The sequence below is a fragment of the Oncorhynchus nerka genome, unplaced genomic scaffold (assembly GCF_034236695.1).
Source record: "Oncorhynchus nerka isolate Pitt River unplaced genomic scaffold, Oner_Uvic_2.0 unplaced_scaffold_3333, whole genome shotgun sequence".
Classification (NCBI taxonomy): Eukaryota; Metazoa; Chordata; class Actinopteri; order Salmoniformes; family Salmonidae; genus Oncorhynchus; species Oncorhynchus nerka.
Window position 1 is genome coordinate 1 of NW_027037962.1, and position 17,508 is coordinate 17,508.

General features: G+C 43.3%; 1 long non-coding RNA gene across 1 annotated transcript; it reads right to left on the minus strand.

The window, feature by feature from the left end:
* Positions 1-4,481: 4,481 nt before the first annotated feature.
* Positions 4,482-16,868, minus strand: LOC135566787 (uncharacterized). The gene is made up of 3 exons (XR_010462183.1): positions 16,821-16,868; positions 4,920-5,080; positions 4,482-4,580 (listed from the first exon to the last, which is right to left on the minus strand). It is a non-coding gene; the product is annotated as an uncharacterized LOC135566787 (long non-coding RNA).
* Positions 16,869-17,508: the final 640 nt, after the last annotated feature.

Genomic DNA, 17,508 nt, shown 5'->3' on the forward strand with positions numbered 1-17,508 from the left:
TCAGGATAGCTCTCATCTCCAAAACAAACCAGCCTCATCCCGTAATTCAGTTCATCCCGTGGCAAACAGAATCGTGTTATACCCTGGGATGAAAGACTGTTCTGTTTATACCCTGGGGATGAAAGGTTAGTTCTGTTATACCCTGGGATGAAAGGTTAGTTCTGTTATACCCTGGGATGAAAGGTTGGTTCTGTTATACCCTGGGATGAAAGGCTAGTTCTGTTTACCCTGGGATGAAAGAGTTATGTTATACCCTGGGACGAAAGACTAATTCTATTTATACCCTGGGATGAATGAAAGGCTAGTTCTGTTTACCCTGGGATGAACGGCTGTTCTGTTGGGATGAAGGCCCCCTGGGATGAAAGGCTAGTTCTGTTATACCCTGGGATGAAAGGCTAGTTCTGTTATACCCTGGGATGAAAGGCTAGTTCTGTTATACCCTGGGACGAAAGGTTAGTTCTGTTATACCCTGGGATGAAAGGCTAGTTCTGGTTCACCTGTTGATTGATGATATACCCTGGGACGAAAGGTTAGTTCTGTTATACCCTGGGATGAAAGGTTAGTTCTGAATCAGTACTCTTCAAAAAAGGTCTAAAGCAACATGTTTATTTTTCGTCATTCTGGTACGACTCTTTTTACAGTGTCTTCACATAACGTCAGATTCCTCCATCTTGTTTTACTGTGGTGGTGTTGTAGTTCTGTGTCTCGGTCTGTTGCCACTTCCTGTAGCCGTTCAGGTCTGACTGAGCCTGTATCCCAAATAGCAACCTATTCATTATGTAGGGGATTACTGTTGACCAGAGACCTATGGCCAAAACTAGTGCACTATATATAGGGAATAAGGTGCTATTTGTGACGTGAGCCTGACTCCAGGTCAGTTCCCTGACAGGTCAGAGCCAGTGGGTCTGAGGTCCTGTCCTCCTGATCGTAGTAGATCTGTCCTCCCAGACTCGGGGCTGTAGAATGGAGAGAGGAGAACGGTACACACCGAGAGAAGAAGAGAGAGAGAGAGGCTACTTTCACCTACAGAGTTTCAAATAAAAATAAATAAATAAAATGTTTCTTGTTCATATACATTTATTTTTATTTTTTAAAGATGGCATTAGGAAGAAAGGAAAACCTCTAAATGTACATGGTCTGTCTGTAAATATTTGCACCAGAGGTGTTCTCTGGTTCTAGTATTGTGTCGGAGAAAGCAGAGGAAGACTGTGATAACGGTGTGCCTGTATCAACCAGTAGAAAGCAGCAGGGAATCAACATTCAACAACGAAATGACTTTCCACTGGTTGAATCTGGAGCCTGAATGTCTTCATCCCCTGTCATCTCTCTTCATCCCCTGTCATCTCTCTTCATCCCCTGTCATCTCTCTTCATCCCCTGTCATCTCTCTTCATCCCGTCATCTCTCTTCATCCCCTGTCATCTCTCTTCATCCCCTGTCATCTCTCTTCATCCCCTGTCATCTCTCTTCATCTCTCTTCATCCCCTGTCATCTCTCTTCATCCCCTGTCATCTCTCTTCATCCCCTGTCATCTCTCTTCATCCCCTGTCATCTCTCTTCATCCCCTGTCATCTCTCTTCATCTCCTGTCATCTCTCTTCATCCCCTGTCATCTCTCTTCATCCCCTGTCATCTCTCTTCATCCCTGTCATCTCTTCATCCTAACACGTTCTAACTTTTAATAAACATGTGTTGGCTTTTGTATCCAGAAGGAGGGTGTTGGTTTCACTGGGATCCTGAGGGGGGTGTAGGTCAGTCAACATGTCTTCCTGAGGGGGGCACTGTGTCTGTAGTCTGTCTTACTGTGTTGAGGTGGGGGGACACTGTCATCTGTCTTACTGTGTTGAGGTGGGGGGGACACTGGGTCTGTAGTCTGTCTTACTGTGTTGAGGAGGGGGGACACTGTGTCTGTCTTACTGTGTTGAGGTGGGGGGAACACTGGGTCTGTAGTCTGTGTTGAGGTGGGGGGGACACTGTGTCTGTAGTCTGTCTTACTGTGTTGAGGTGGGGGGGACACTGGGTCTGTAGTCTGTGTTGAGGTGGGGGGACACTGGGTCTGTAGTCTGTGTTGAGGTGGGGGAACACTGGGTCTGTAGTCTGTCTTACTGTGTTGAGGTGGGGGGACACTGGGTCTGTAGTCTGTGTTGAGGTGGGGGGACACTGGGTCTGTAGTCTGTGTTGAGGTGGGGGGGGACACTGGGTCTGTAGTCTGTGTTGAGGTGGGGGGGACACTGGGTCTGTGTTGAGGTGGGGGAACACTGGGTCTGTAGTCTGTGTTGAGGTGGGGGAACACTGGGTCTGTAGTCTGTCTTACTGTGTTGAGGAGGGGGGACACTGTGTCTGTCTTACTGTGTTGAGGTGGGGGACACTGGGTCTGTAGTCTGTGTTGAGGTGGGGGGACACTGGGTCTGTAGTCTGTGTTGAGGTGGGGGGACACTGGGTCTGTAGTCTGTCTTACTGTGTGAGGAGGGGGGGACACTGGGTCTGTAGTCTGTGTTGAGGTGGGGGGGACACTGGGTCTGTAGTCTGTGTTGAGGTGGGGGAACACTGGGTCTGTAGTCTGTCTTACTGTGTTGAGGAGGGGGACACTGGGTCTGTAGTCTGTGTTGAGGTGGGGGGAACACTGGGTCTGTAGTCTGTGTTGAGGTGGGGGGACACTGTCTGTAGTCTGTGTTGAGGTGGGGGGACACTGGGTCTGTAGACTGTGTTGAGGGAGGGGGAACACTGGGTCTGTAGTCTGTGTTGAGGTGGGGGGGGGACACTGGGTCTGTAGTCTGTGTTGAGGTGGGGGGGAACACTGGGTCTGTAGTCTGTGTTGAGGTGGGGGGGAACACTGGGTCTGTAGTCTGTGTTGAGGTGGGGGGAACACTGGGTCTGTAGTCTGTGTTGAGGAGGGGGGACACTGGGTCTGTAGTCTGTGTTGAGGTGGGGGGAACACTGGGTCTGTAGTCTGTGTTGAGGAGGGGGACACTGGGTCTGTAGTCTGTGTTGAGGAGGGGGGACACTGGGTCTGTCTTACTGTGTTGAGGTGGGGGGACACTGGGTCTGTAGTCTGTGTTGAGGTGGGGGGGACACTGGGTCTGTAGTCTGTCTTACTGTGTTGAGGTGGGGGGGGGACACTGGGTCTGTAGTCTGTGTTGAGGTGGGGGACACTGGGTCTGTAGTCTGTGTTGAGGAGGGGGGGACACTGGGTCTGTAGTCTGTGTTGAGGTGGGGGAACACTGGGTCTGTAGTCTGTCTTACTGTGTTGAGGAGGGGGGACACTGGGTCTGTAGTCTGTGTTGAGGTGGGGAACACTGGGTCTGTAGTCTGTGTTGAGGTGGGGGGGGAACACTGGGTCTGTAGTCTGTGTTGAGGTGGGGGGAACACTGGGTCTGTAGTCTGTGTTGAGGAGGGGGGGACACTGGGTCTGTAGTCTGTGTTGAGGTGGGGGGACACTGGGTCTGTAGTCTGTGTTGAGGAGGGGGACACTGGGTCTGTAGTCTGTGTTGAGGTGGGGGAACACTGGGTCTGTAGTCTGTGTTGAGGTGGGGAAACACTGGGTCTGTAGTCTGTGTTGAGGAGGGGGGGACACTGGGTCTGTAGTCTGTGTTGAGGTGGGGGACACTGGGTCTGTAGTCTGTGTTGAGGAGGGGGGGACACTGGGTCTGTCTTACTGTGTTGAGGTGGGGGGGACACTGGGTCTGTAGTCTGTGTTGAGGTGGGGGGGACACTGGGTCTGTAGTCTGTGTTGAGGTGGGGGGACACTGGGTCTGTAGTCTGTGTTGAGGTGGGGGACACTGGGTCTGTAGTCTGTGTTGAGGGGGGACACTGGGTCTGTAGTCTGTGTTGAGGTGGGGGACACTGGGTCTGTAGTCTGTGTTGAGGTGGGGGGGACACTGGGTCTGTAGTCTGTGTTGAGGAGGGGGACACTGGGTCTGTAGTCTGTGTTGAGGTGGGGGACACTGGGTCTGTAGTCTGTGTTGAGGTGGGGGACACTGGGTCTGTAGTCTGTGTTGAGGTGGGGGACACTGGGTCTGTAGTCTGTGTTGAGGTGGGGGGGACACTGGGTCTGTAGTCTGTGTTGAGGTGGGGGGAACACTGGGTCTGTAGTCTGTGTTGAGGTGGGGGGGGACACTGGGTCTGTAGTCTGTGTTGAGGTGGGGGGGGACACTGGGTCTGTAGTCTGTGTTGAGGTGGGGGGGGACACTGGGTCTGTAGTCTGTGTTGAGGTGGGGGGGGACACTGGGTCTGTAGTCTTAAGGAAACAGACAGACTGTACGACAGTGTCCTCTGTCCAGCTGCTCCAGACAGTCAGAGTAGCGCTGGGCTAGAGGAAGGGAGAACTGGAACAAGGAAAGGAAAGATGGATCTCTCAGAGAGAAGTCACGCTAGATTGATTTCAATTGAAGATTTTGGTTCAAGAGGCCCTGAATGTTGTGTCCCATCTGGACAATATTCTAGGGGAAACGCTGAGAGGAAATCCTAAGGCGCTCACCTCCAACCACTGCAGGAGCAGCTGCTCTCTGCTCTTCTCCCGTCTCTCAGAACAAATGATTCTGAGCAGCTCAGAGACAAAGTCCTCAGCCTTCGCCTGTCCTGTCTGGGGGGGGGGACGAGAGGGACGGAGGGGGGGGGGACGAGAGGGATGGAGAGAAGGGGTCAGGGACGGAATGAGAGCTGCACCCGAAGAGACTCATCTTTACCAAACCAATATGGACACCTCAGGTGACCACTCAAAACAGTTTAACAGAACATCAACTCCATAATATTAGCAATAATTTAAAAATAAAAGTCCTTATAAACCAACAACCAAGGGGAAGTTTCCCAGACACAGGTTAAACCTAATCCTGGATTTAACAGCTCAATGCAGATTCAACATTGACTTTACATTTTAATCTGTGTGTCCAGGAAACTGCCCCCAAACGTATTGTCTTATTACCCAGAGGAAATAGACCAGGTTGGTTATCTTGAGAGTGCAGTCCTTGGAGTCCTCTAGTCTTATGGAGTCCAGGATGAGTCCGGACAGAAAGACATGGCACTGCCTCCCAAACACCATGTCCTCCCAGGACACATTGATGCAGGCAAAAGCCACATCTGGACCTGGAGACAAGACTGTCTGGATGCAAATCACCTTGTTGACCACGACTCAGCAGGGAATATATATATATATATAGACAACAGACTCTCTACAGTCTAAACTACTGTTGGATACGTGCCAAATGGCTCCCTCTTCCTTTTGTTATAGTGCTTTGCTTTTAACCAGTAGTGCACTATATAGGACGTAGTCTTCCATTAGGGATGCATCCTGTTTCTCATTACACACAGGAAACCAACAGCAGACAACAGTCCTGTTCTAATGAACTAGAGGAGTACAGCTCCATGATAGTTGTTCTCTCCTGCTGTGGCCAGGAAACCAACAGTCCTGTTCATAATGAACTAGAGGAGTACAGCTCCATGATAGTTGTTCTCTCCTGCTGTGGCCAGGAAACACAGGAAACCAACAGTCCTGTTCATAATGAACTAGAGGAGTACAGCTCCATGATAGTTGTTCTCTCCTGCTGTGGCCAGGAAACACAGGAAACCAACAGTCCTGTTCATAATGAACTAGAGGAGTACAGCTCCATGATAGTTGTTCTCTCCTGCTGTGGCCAGGAAACCAACAGTCCTGTTCATAATGAACTAGAGGAGTACAGCTCCATGATAGTTGTTCTCTCCTGCTGTGGCCAGGAAACACAGGAAACCAACAGTCCTGTTCTAATGAACTAGAGGAGTACAGCTCCATGATAGTTGTTCTCTCCTGCTGTGGCCAGGAAACACAGGAAACCAACAGTCCTGTTCTAATGAACTAGAGGAGTACAGCTCCATGATAGTTGTTCTCTCCTGCTGTGGCCAGGAAACACAGGAAACCAACAGTCCTGTTCATAATGAACTAGAGGAGTACAGCTCCATGATAGTTGTTCTCTCCTGCTGTGGCCAGGAAACCAACAGTCCTGTTCATAATGAACTAGTGGAGTACAGCTCCATGATAGTTGTTCTCTCCTGCTGTGGCCAGGAAACACAGGAAACCAACAGTCCTGTTCATAATGAACTAGAGGAGTACAGCTCCATGATAGTTGTTCTCTCCTGCTGTGGCCAGGAAACACAGGAAACCAACAGTCCTGTTCATAATGAACTAGAGGAGTACAGCTCCATGATAGTTGTTCTCTCCTGCTGTGGCCAGGAAACCAACAGTCCTGTTCATAATGAACTAGAGGAGTACAGCTCCATGATAGTTGTTCTCTCCTGCTGTGGCCAGGAAACACAGGAAACCAACAGTCCTGTTCATAATGAACTAGAGGAGTACAGCTCCATGATAGTTGTTCTCTCCTGCTGTGGCCAGGAAACCAACAGTCCTGTTCTAATGAACTAGAGGAGTACAGCTCCATGATGGTTGTTCTCTCCTGCTGTGACCAGGAAACCAACAGTCCTGTTCATAATGAACTAGAGGAGTACAGCTCCATGATAGTTGTTCTCTCCTGCTGTGGCCAGGAAACCAACAGTCCTGTTCTAATGAACTAGAGGAGTACAGCTCCATGATGGTTGTTCTCTCCTGCTGTGACCAGGAAACCAACAGTCCTGTTCATAATGAACTAGAGGAGTACAGCTCCATGATAGTTGTTCTCTCCTGCTGTGGCCAGGAAACCAACAGTCCTGTTCATAATGAACTAGAGGAGTACAGCTCCATGATAGTTGTTCTCTCCTGCTGTGGCCAGGAAACCAACAGTCCTGTTCATAATGAACTAGTGGAGTACAGCTCCATGATAGTTGTTCTCTCCTGCTGTGGCCAGGAAACCAACAGTCCTGTTCATAATGAACTAGAGGAGTACAGCTCCATGATAGTTGTTCTCTCCTGCTGTGGCCAGGAAACACAGGAAACCAACAGCCCTGTTCATAATGAACTAGAGGAGTACAGCTCCATGATAGTTGTTCTCTCCTGCTGTGGCCAGGAAACCAACAGTCCTGTTCATAATGAACTAGAGGAGTACAGCTCCATGATAGTTGTTCTCTCCTGCTGTGGCCAGGAAACACAGGAAACCAACAGTCCTGTTCTAATGAACTAAACCAACAGTAAACACAGTCTGGTGACGAACTGAATACATTTAGTTCTGGTGCCAAGACTAGTAAACACTTTCCATACCACGACCAAGACTAGTAAACACATTCCATACCACGACCAAGACTAGTAAACACTTTCCATACCACGACCAAGACTAGTAAACACCTTCCATACCACGACCAAGACTAGTAAACACCTTCCATACCACGACCAAGACTAGTAAACACATTCCATACCACGACCAAGACTAGTAAACACATTCCATACCACTCTACATACCATGCTACATACCACGACCAAGACTAGTAAACACCTTCCATACCACGCTACATACCACGACCAAGACTAGTAAACACCTCCATACCACACTACATACCACGACCAAGACTAGTAAACACCTTCCATACCACTCTACATACCATGCTACATACCACGACCAAGACTAGTAAACAGCTACATACCACGACCAAGACTGGTAAACACCTTCCATACCACGCTACATACCACTCTACATACCATGCTACATACCACTCTACATACCACTCTACATACCACGACCAAGACTAGTAAACACCTCCATACCACGCTACATACCACGACCAAGACTAGTAAACACCTCCATACCACGCTATATACCACGACCAAGACTAGTAAACACCTCCATACCACGCTACATACCACGACCAAGACTAGTAAACACCTCCATACCATGCTACATACCACGACCAAGACTAGTAAACACCTCCATACCACGCTACATACCACGACCAAGACTAGTAAACACCTCCATACCACGCTACATACCACGACCAAGACTAGTAAACACCTCCATACCACGCTACATACCACGACCAAGACTAGTAAACACATTCCATACCACGCTACATACCACGACCAAGACTAGTAAACACATTCCATACCACTCTACATACCACAACCAAGACTAGTAAACACCTTCCATACCACACTACATACCACGACCAAGACTAGTAAACCTATTATGTACCATGTTACTATAGACTACCATGAGACTGTTACCATAGACTATAATATCTACTACCATGAGACTGTTACCATAGACTACCATGAGACTGTTAACATAGACTACCATGAGACTGTTACCATAGACTACCATGAGACTGTTACCATAGACTACCATAGACTTATATATATACTACCATGATACTGTTACCATAGACTACCATGAGACTGTTACTATAGACTACCATGAGACTGTTACCATAGACTACCATGAGACTGTTACCATAGACTACCATAGACTTATATATATACTACCATGATACTGTTACCATAGACTACCATGAGACTGTTACTATAGACTACCATGAGACTGTTACCATAGACTACCATGAGACTGTTACTATAGACTACCATGAGACTGTTACCATAGACTACCATAGACTTATATATATACTACCATGATACTGTTACCATAGACTACCATGAGACTGTTACTATAGACTACCATGAGACTGTTACTATAGACTACCATGAGACTGTTACCATAGACTACCATAGACTTATATATATACTACCATGATACTGTTACCATAGACTACCATGAGACTGTTACTATAGACTACCATGAGACTGTTACTATAGACTACCATGAGACTGTTACCATAGACTACCATGAGACTGTTACTATAGACTACCATGAGACTGTTACCATAGACAACCATGAGACTGTTACCATAGACTACCATGAGACTGTTACCATAGACTACCATGAGACTGTTACTATAGACTACCATGAGACTGTTACCACAGACTACCATGATACTTCGTATAGACTACCATGAGAATGTTACCATAGACTACCATGAGACTGTTACTATAGACTACCATGAGACTGTTACCATAGACTTCTATATCTACTACCACGAGACTGTTACCATAGACTTCTATATCTACTACCACAAAATTGTTACCATAGACTTCTATATCTACTACCACGAGACTGTTACCATAGACTTCTATATCTACTACCACGAGACTGTTACCATAGACTTCTATATCTACTACCATGAGACTGTTACCATAGACTTTTATAGCTACTACCATGATACTTACCATAGACTACCATGAGACTGTTACCATAGACTACTATATCTACTACCATGAGACTGTTACCATAGACTACCATGAGACTGTTACTATAGACTACCATGAGACTGTTACCATAGACTACCATGAGACTGTTACCATAGACTACCATGAGACTGTTACTATAGACTACCATGAGACTGTTACCATAGACTACCATAGACATATATATACTACCATGATACTGTTACCATAGACTACCATGAGACTGTTACTATAGACTACCATGAGACTGTTACTATAGACTGCCATGAGACTGTTACTATAGACTGCCATGAGACTGTTACCATAGACTACCATGAGACGTACTATAGACTATCATGAGACTGGTACTATAGACTACCATGAGACTGGTACTATAGACTACCATGAGACTGTTGCCATAGACTTATAGATACTACCATAAGACTGTTACCATAGACTACCATGAGACTGTTACTATAGACTATCATGAGACTGTTACCATAGACTACCATGAGACTGTTACTATAGACTACCATGAGACTGGTACTATAGACTACCATGAGACTGTTACTATAGACTACCATGAGACTGTTACCATTGACTACCATGACTACCATAGACTACCATGTTACCATAGACTACCATGAGACTGTTACTATAGACTACCATGAGACTGTTACCATAGACTACCATGAGACTGTTACCATAGACTACCATGAGACTGTTACTATAGACTACCATGAGACTGTTACCATAGACTACCATGAGACTGTTACTATAGACTACCATGAGACTGTTACCATAGACTTCTATATCTACTACCACGAGACTGTTACATAGACTTCTACTACATGAGACTGTTACCATATATATCTACTACCATGAGACTGTTACCATAGACTTCTATATCTACTACCATAGACTGTTACCATAGACTTCTATATCTACTACCATGAGACTGTTACCATAGACTTTTATAGCTACTACCATGATACTTTACTGTTATAGACTACTATATCTACTACCATGAGACTGTTACCATAGACTACCATGAGACTGTTACTATAGACTACCATGAGACTTACCATAGACTACCATGAGACTGTTACCATAGACTACCATGAGACTGTTACTATAGACTACCATGAGACTGTTACCATAGACTACCATAGACATATATATACTACCATGATACTGTTACCATAGACTACCATGAGACTGTTACTATAGACTACCATGAGACTGTTACTATAGACTGCCATGAGACTGTTACTATAGACTGCCATGAGACTGTTACCATAGACTACCATGAGACGTACTATAGACTATCATGAGACTGGTACTATAGACTACCATGAGACTGGTACTATAGACTACCATGAGACTGTTGCCATAGACTTATATATACTACCATAAGACTGTTACCATAGACTACCATGAGACTGTTACTATAGACTATCATGAGACTGGTACTATAGACTACCATGAGACTGTTACTATAGACTACCATGAGACTGTTACTATAGACTACCATGAGACTGTTACCATAGACTACCATGAGACTGTTACCATTGACTACCATGAGACTGTTACCATTGACTACCATGAGACTGTTACCATAGACTACCATGAGACTTACTATAGACTACCATGAGACTGTTACTATAGACTACCATGAGACTGTTACCACAGACTACCATGAGACTGTTATCATAGACTACCATGAGACTGTTACTATAGACTACCATGAGACTGTTACCATAGACTTCTATATCTACTACCACGAGACTGTTACCATAGACTTCTATAGCTACCATGATACTACCATAGACTACCATGAGACTGTTACCATAGACTACCATGATACTGTTACCATAGACTACTATATCTACTACCATGAGACTGTTACCATAGACTACCAGGAGACTGTTACCATAGACTACTATATCTACTACCATGAGACTGTTACCATAGACTACCAGGAGACTGTTACCATATACTACCATGAGACTGTTACCATAGACTACCACGATACTGTTACTATAGACTACCAGGAGACTGTTACCATAGACTACCATGAGACTGTTACCATAGACTACCACGATACTGTTACTATAGACTACCATGAGACTGTTACCATAGACTATAATATCTACTACCATGAGACTGTTACCATAGACTACCATGAGACTGTTAACATAGACTACCATGAGACTGTTACCATAGACTACCATGAGACTGTTACCATAGACTACCATAGACTTATATATATACTACCATGATACTGTTACCATAGACTACCATGAGACTGTTACTATAGACTACCATGAGACTGTTACCATAGACTACCATGAGACTGTTACCATAGACTACCATAGACTTATATATATACTACCATGATACTGTTACCATAGACTACCATGAGACTGTTACTATAGACTACCATGAGACTGTTACCATAGACTACCATGAGACTGTTACTATAGACTACCATGAGACTGTTACCATAGACTACCATAGACTTATATATATACTACCATGATACTGTTACCATAGACTACCATGAGACTGTTACTATAGACTACCATGAGACTGTTACTATAGACTACCATGAGACTGTTACCATAGACTACCATAGACTTATATATATACTACCATGATACTGTTACCATAGACTACCATGAGACTGTTACTATAGACTACCATGAGACTGTTACTATAGACTACCATGAGACTGTTACCATAGACTACCATGAGACTGTTACTATAGACTACCATGAGACTGTTACTATAGACTACCATGAGACTGTTACCATAGACTACCATGAGACTGTTACCATTGACTACCATGAGACTGTTACCATTGACTACCATGAGACTGTTACCATAGACTACCATGAGACTTACTATAGACTACCATGAGACTGTTACTATAGACTACCATGAGACTGTTACCACAGACTACCATGAGACTGTTATCATAGACTACCATGAGACTTCGTATAGACTACCATGAGAATGTTACCATAGACTACCATGAGACTGTTACTATAGACTACCATGAGACTGTTACCATAGACTTCTATATCTACTACCACGAGACTGTTACCATAGACTTCTATATCTACTACCACAAAATTGTTACCATAGACTTCTATATATCTACTACCACGAGACTGTTACCATAGACTTCTATATCTACTACCACGAGACTGTTACCATAGACTTCTATATCTACTACCATGAGACTGTTACCATAGACTTTTATAGCTACTACCATGATACTTACCATAGACTACCATGAGACTGTTACCATAGACTACTATATCTACTACCATGAGACTGTTACCATAGACTACCATGAGACTGTTACTATAGACTACCATGAGACTGTTACCATAGACTACCATGAGACTGTTACCATAGACTACCATGAGACTGTTACTATAGACTACCATGAGACTGTTACCATAGACTACCATAGACATATATATACTACCATGATACTGTTACCATAGACTACCATGAGACTGTTACTATAGACTACCATGAGACTGTTACTATAGACTGCCATGAGACTGTTACTATAGACTGCCATGAGACTGTTACCATAGACTACCATGAGACGTACTATAGACTATCATGAGACTGGTACTATAGACTACCATGAGACTGGTACTATAGACTACCATGAGACTGTTGCCATAGACTTATATATACTACCATAAGACTGTTACCATAGACTACCATGAGACTGTTACTATAGACTATCATGAGACTGGTACTATAGACTACCATGAGACTGTTACTATAGACTACCATGAGACTGTTACTATAGACTACCATGAGACTGTTACCATAGACTACCATGAGACTGTTACCATTGACTACCATGAGACTGTTACCATAGACTACCATGAGACTTACTATAGACTACCATGAGACTGTTACTATAGACTACCATGAGACTGTTACCACAGACTACCATGAGACTGTTATCATAGACTACCATGAGACTTCGTATAGACTACCATGAGAATGTTACCATAGACTACCATGAGACTGTTACTATAGACTACCATGAGACTGTTACCATAGACTTCTATATCTACTACCACGAGACTGTTACCATAGACTTCTATATCTACTACCACAAAATTGTTACCATAGACTTCTATATATCTACTACCACGAGACTGTTACCATAGACTTCTATATCTACTACCACGAGACTGTTACCATAGACTTCTATATCTACTACCATGAGACTGTTACCATAGACTTTTATAGCTACTACCATGATACTTACCATGAGACTGTTACCATAGACTACTATATCTACTACCATGAGACTGTTACCATAGACTACCATGAGACTGTTACTATAGACTACCATGAGACTGTTACCATAGACTACCATGAGACTGTTACCATAGACTACCATGAGACTGTTACTATAGACTACCATGAGACTGTTACCATAGACTACCATAGACATATATATACTACCATGATACTGTTACCATAGACTACCATGAGACTGTTACTATAGACTACCATGAGACTGTTACCACAGACTACCATGAGACTGTTATCATAGACTACCATGAGACTTCGTATAGACTACCATGAGAATGTTACCATAGACTACCATGAGACTGTTACTATAGACTACCATGAGACTGTTACCATAGACTTCTATATCTACTACCACGAGACTGTTACCATAGACTTCTATATCTACTACCACAAAATTGTTACCATAGACTTCTATATCTACTACCACGAGACTGTTACCATAGACTTCTATATCTACTACCAGAGACTGTTACCATAGACTATCTACTACCATGAGACTGTTACCATAGACTTTTATAGCTACTACCATGATACTTACCATAGACTACCATGAGACTGTTACCATAGACTACTATATCTACTACCATGAGACTGTTACCATAGACTACCATGAGACTGTTACCATAGACTACCATGAGACTGTTACCATAGACTACCATGAGACTGTTACTATAGACTACCATGAGACTGTTACCATAGACTACCATAGACATATATATACTACCATGATACTGTTACCATAGACTACCATGAGACTGTTACTATAGACTACCATGAGACTGTTACTATAGACTGCCATGAGACTGTTACTATAGACTGCCATGAGACTGTTACCATAGACTACCATGAGACACTACCATGAGACTGGTACTATAGACTACCATGAGACTGGTACTATAGACTACCATGAGACTGTTGCCATAGACTTATATATACTACCATAAGACTGTTACCATAGACTACCATGAGACTGTTACTATAGACTATCATGAGACTGGTACTATAGACTACCATGAGACTGTTACTATAGACTACCATGAGACTGTTACTATAGACTACCATGAGACTGTTACCATAGACTACCATGAGACTGTTACCATTGACTACCATGAGACTGTTACCATTGACTACCATGAGACTGTTACCATAGACTACCATGAGACTTACTATAGACTACCATGAGACTGTTACTATAGACTACCATGAGACTGTTACCACAGACTACCATGAGACTGTTATCATAGACTACCATGAGACTTCGTATAGACTACCATGAGAATGTTACCATAGACTACCATGAGACTGTTACTATAGACTACCATGAGACTGTTACCATAGACTTCTATATCTACTACCACGAGACTGTTACCATAGACTTCTATAGCTACTACCATGATACTTACCATAGACTACCATGAGACTTACCATAGACTACCATGATACTGTTACCATAGACTACTATATCTACTACCATGAGACTGTTACCATAGACTACCAGGAGACTGTTACCATAGACTACTATATCTACTACCATGAGACTGTTACCATAGACTACCAGGAGACTGTTACCATATACTACCATGAGACTGTTACCATAGACTACCACGATACTGTTACTATAGACTACCAGGAGACTGTTACCATAGACTACCATGAGACTGTTACCATAGACTACCACGATACTGTTACTATAGACTACCATGAGACTGTTACTATAGACTACCATGAGACTGTTACTATAGACTACCATGAGACTGTTACCATATACTACCATGAGACTGTTACTATAGACTACCATGAGACTGTTACTATAGACTACCATGAGACTGTTACTATAGACTACCATGAGACTGTTACTATAGACTACCATGAGACTGTTACCATTGACTACCATGAGACTGTTACCATTGACTACCATGAGACTGTTACCATTGACTACCATGAGACTGTTACCATAGACTACCATGAGACTTACTATAGACTACAATGAGACTGTTACTATAGACTACCATGAGACTGTTACCACAGACTACCATGAGACTGTTATCATAGACTACCATGAGACTTCGTATAGACTACCATGAGAATGTTACCATAGACTACCATGAGACTGTTACTATAGACTACCATGAGACTGTTACCATAGACTACTACTACACGAGACTGTTACCATAGACTTCTATAGCTACTACCATGATACTTACCATAGACTACCATGAGACTGTTACCATAGACTACCATGATACTGTTACCATAGACTACTATATCTACTACCATGAGACTGTTACCATAGACTACCAGGAGACTGTTACCATAGACTACTATATCTACTACCATGAGACTGTTACCATAGACTACCAGGAGACTGTTACCATATACTACCATGAGACTGTTACCATAGACTACCACGATACTGTTACTATAGACTACCAGGAGACTGTTACCATAGACTACCAGGAGACTGTTACCATATACTACCATGAGACTGTTACCATAGACTACCACGATACTGTTACTATAGACTACCATGAGACTGTTACTATAGACTACCATGAGACTGTTACCATATACTACCATGAGACTGTTACCATATACTACCATGAGACGTACTATAGACTACCACGAGACTGTTACTATAGACTACCATGAGACTGTTACCATAGACTACCGCGAGACTGTTACCATAGACTACCATATCTACTACCATGAGACTGTTACTATAGACTTCTATATCTACTACCATGAGACTGTTACCATAGACTACCATGAGACTGATTTCAGAAAGTTGTCTCCATCTCCCCCTTGTGGACAGGGAGGTGTACTGCATGCAGTGGTCTCACAGCGTTTACTGAGCACAGCAACATAGATATCAAACCAACATAGATATCAAACCATCTCACAGTAACATAGATATCAAACCAACATAGATATCAAACCAACATAGATATCAAACCATCTCACAGTAACATAGATATCAAACCAACATAGATATCAAACCAACATAGATATCAAACCAACATAGATATCAAACCAACATAGATATCAAACCAACATAGATATCAAACCATCTCACAGTAACATAGATATCAAACCAACATAGATATCAAACCATCTCACAGTAACATAGATATCAAACCAACATAGATATCAAACCAACATAGATATCAAACCAACATAGATATCAAACCAACATAGATATCAAACCAACATAGATATCAAACCATCTCACAGTAACATAGATATCAAACCAACATAGATATCAAACCATCTCACAGCAACAGGTGAAGGACTTACTCTTGATATCTCCTCTCGCATTTAGGTCTTTGTCGGCTCCGTAACCTGAGGAGGAAAAGTATGTTTTACCTTTGGAAAATACATGTCCACTGACTACACAGAGTGTAGGCTAAATACTATATAGAGTGTAGGCTAAATACTACACAGAGTGTAGGCTAAATACTACACAGAGTGTAGGCTAAATACATGGCCACTGACTACACAGAGTGTAGGCTAAATACTACACAGAGTGTAGGCTAAATACTACACAGAGTGTAGGCTAAATACTATACAGAGTGTAGGCTAAATACTACACAGAGTGTAGGCTAAATACTATAGAGTGTAGGCTAAATACTACACAGAGTGTAGGCTAAATACTATACAGAGTGTAGGCTAAATACTACACAGAGTGTAGGCTAAATACTACACAGAGTGTAGGCTAAATACTACACAGAGTGTAGTCTAAATACTATACAGAGTGTAGGCTAAATACTACACAGAGTGTAGTCTAAATACTATACAGAGTGTAGGCTAAAACCACACAGAGTGTAGTCTAAATACTATACAGAGTGTAGGCTAAATACTATACAGAGTGTAGGCTAAATACTATACAGAGTGTAGGCTAAATACTATACAGAGTGTAGGCTAAATACTATACAGAGTGTAGGCTAAATACTATACAGAACCTAAATACTACAGAGTGTAGGCT